Here is a 2,500-nt window from a genome sequence, read left to right as displayed (position 1 = left end):
GGAGCCACAGAAAAAATCGACTGCAAAAGCTGATCATATAATTTGATATAAAATCCAAAATCGAAAACTTTATCTAATACATGCCCTGACGAGACGACTACCTTAAAGTCGTCGTTCAATGCACGTGTTGTTAATCTGCTTTTGATGTACATGTCGTAATAATTATGCATTTGTTGTAACGATTGTGCGCTCATGTCGTTAATCTGCTTTTGATGTTCTTTGTCGTAATAATTATGCTTTTGTGGTAACGATCGTGCTCGTATCGTCATTATAACAGTTGCTCATACATTCTTAATTCTAAGAAGTGATCATTTTTTAACGCTGCCTGTTTCTTTTATCTGATGCTCATTGTATCGTTACCGATGTAAGTAACCGACAACAGCAAGAAAAAATATCTGCTACGTATTACTTTTCCACAAATTAAATATTTTATTATAAGAATTTGATCAGTTGAATTATGGTATGAAATATTTTATCCGTACGTGGTCTAACGTTTCTGTAAACAGAATAAATTGCCAGCAATTTGAGAGCAATAAGCTATTGATTAATTTAATACGCCGTAGAATTTGAATAAACTTTGCTGGGCCCAAATTCTAGTGTGAAAAAAATAACGCATGTGCGGCATTTTTCATAGTTTGTATACTACATACATACATAATCTTAGAAATTATTTTGCATATGTAGTACAAAAAATTATGTTTTAAGAAATTTCTAAGTAAACTGATGAAATTTGTTAATTATGCTTTATATTAATAGCTATAATATTGGAAGATTAGTGTTGCTCGAGAATTCCATGAAAATAATACTTTCAAAGACACGCTTAAATAATTACAACATTATCCATGATTTTAACAGGAACATTTCGTTTCTTTCAATTTTTATTACAAGTATTGACTATTGTTTTTTAATTTAATATTTTTTTTCAGATGGAGGAAATATGTGGCAAGCAACCTGGTACAACACTTTATGTTTACGATGATTACAGTTATAATAAAGATTCTCGCAATCAGAATATTCTAAAATGCAGTACTCGCCGATCTTCAAAGTGTCTTGGCGCTATAAATCTTGAGAATGGTCAAATACGTTTAGTCCACGATCATAATCATACATTACACAATGGAAGATAGTGCAATCTACCATGAAGCAAGAAATGTTGAAGCTGTGTCGAGAAACGTCTTTGTCTTTGAAAGATATATTTGACAATGTCTGTAGACAGTAAGTAAAATTACTCTTCGTGATTATTCTCTTCGTATGAATCCTGATGACCCTGCAATGGGACATATGTTGTAAATATGTAGGTTTTTCTTATTTTGGATGAACCTTCTCACTAAAATTGAGAATACATAGATAAAACTTTAAAACATTATTTACAAAATAAAACCTACATAATAAACTTTGAAAAGTCACAGGAACCCATATGTTCTTTCAACGTTACAGAATTGCTGTTACAGTTACGGCTTAAAATAATGTATAGAATAACAGTATAAAAATAAAATTTAAATGTAAATCTTTCATTTTTAAACAATCAAAATATTTTTATAAGCATGAAGCTTAAAATGTAGTGAAAATCATAACCTTTTTTATTGCTCTTTTTAATTTGTTTGCATAAAAAAGAAATTTAAACTAATTAGATATTTGCATTTAATTGTTCACTTTACTTTTTATTTCAAAAAGCATTGAATTTATAAATGTATGAATTTATTATAATATATATGTATTTCCAAAATGCAGTGCCGTGGTCATGCGTTCTAGAGTAGCTGTTGCACTTGGCAGCCGAAGTTTGAATAACGCACAATCACGGCGCTACATTTTGGAAAAACATACATATTATAATAAATTCATAAACATAAAAATTAAAGCAGAATTAAAACACAGAGTAATTCATTGCTGTATGTAGTGAATTAAACGGAAAAATTATTTTTATTTTTTTATTTATTGATTTTTTTAGTTACACATTTATATGTATTGAGTGCTTTTTCCGTAATCGGGTTTTTAAACCCTAATCTTGGCAAACATTTTTATTAAAATAACTTTTAAATAATTTTTTCTATTACTTTAACTTTTGTGTGATAAAGTTTTTTTATTATATATTTTATATAAATGAGAGAGAGAGATAAAAGAAACCAGATAAAGTAATAATATGTCTTACAATTAGTTTTATTTAAACCAAAATTTTTGCTTTTCAATTTTCCTTTTTTAATAAGAATCAACTTGCCTCTTTTATTAAGTTCTTCTCTTTCCTTTTTTTTCTTTTCTTCTATTTTTAAATTTTTTTTACCAGTCACTGCTCTTTGTATTTTTTAGTCTGTTGTTTAATAAACTTTCTTTTTTAATTTTTCATCTTTTTATATTTTTATTTATTGGCGGAAGTTTTTTCTTGTTTTATCTTTTATTTTGTCAATTTTGCTACACAATATAAATATTCTTTCAATAAATGTCTTTTTTATCTTATTAGATTAAGAACAATTTTATTCATAGTTTCTGTAATGTTTACATTATA

Source organism: Temnothorax americanus, unplaced genomic scaffold (genome assembly GCF_048541705.1).
Source record: "Temnothorax americanus isolate GAGA-0224 unplaced genomic scaffold, ASM4854170v1 Scaffold135, whole genome shotgun sequence".
In the NCBI taxonomy this organism is placed as follows: Eukaryota; Metazoa; Arthropoda; class Insecta; order Hymenoptera; family Formicidae; genus Temnothorax; species Temnothorax americanus.
The sequence above is the reverse complement of the archived record's forward strand: the minus strand, read 5'-3'. Positions refer to the sequence as shown.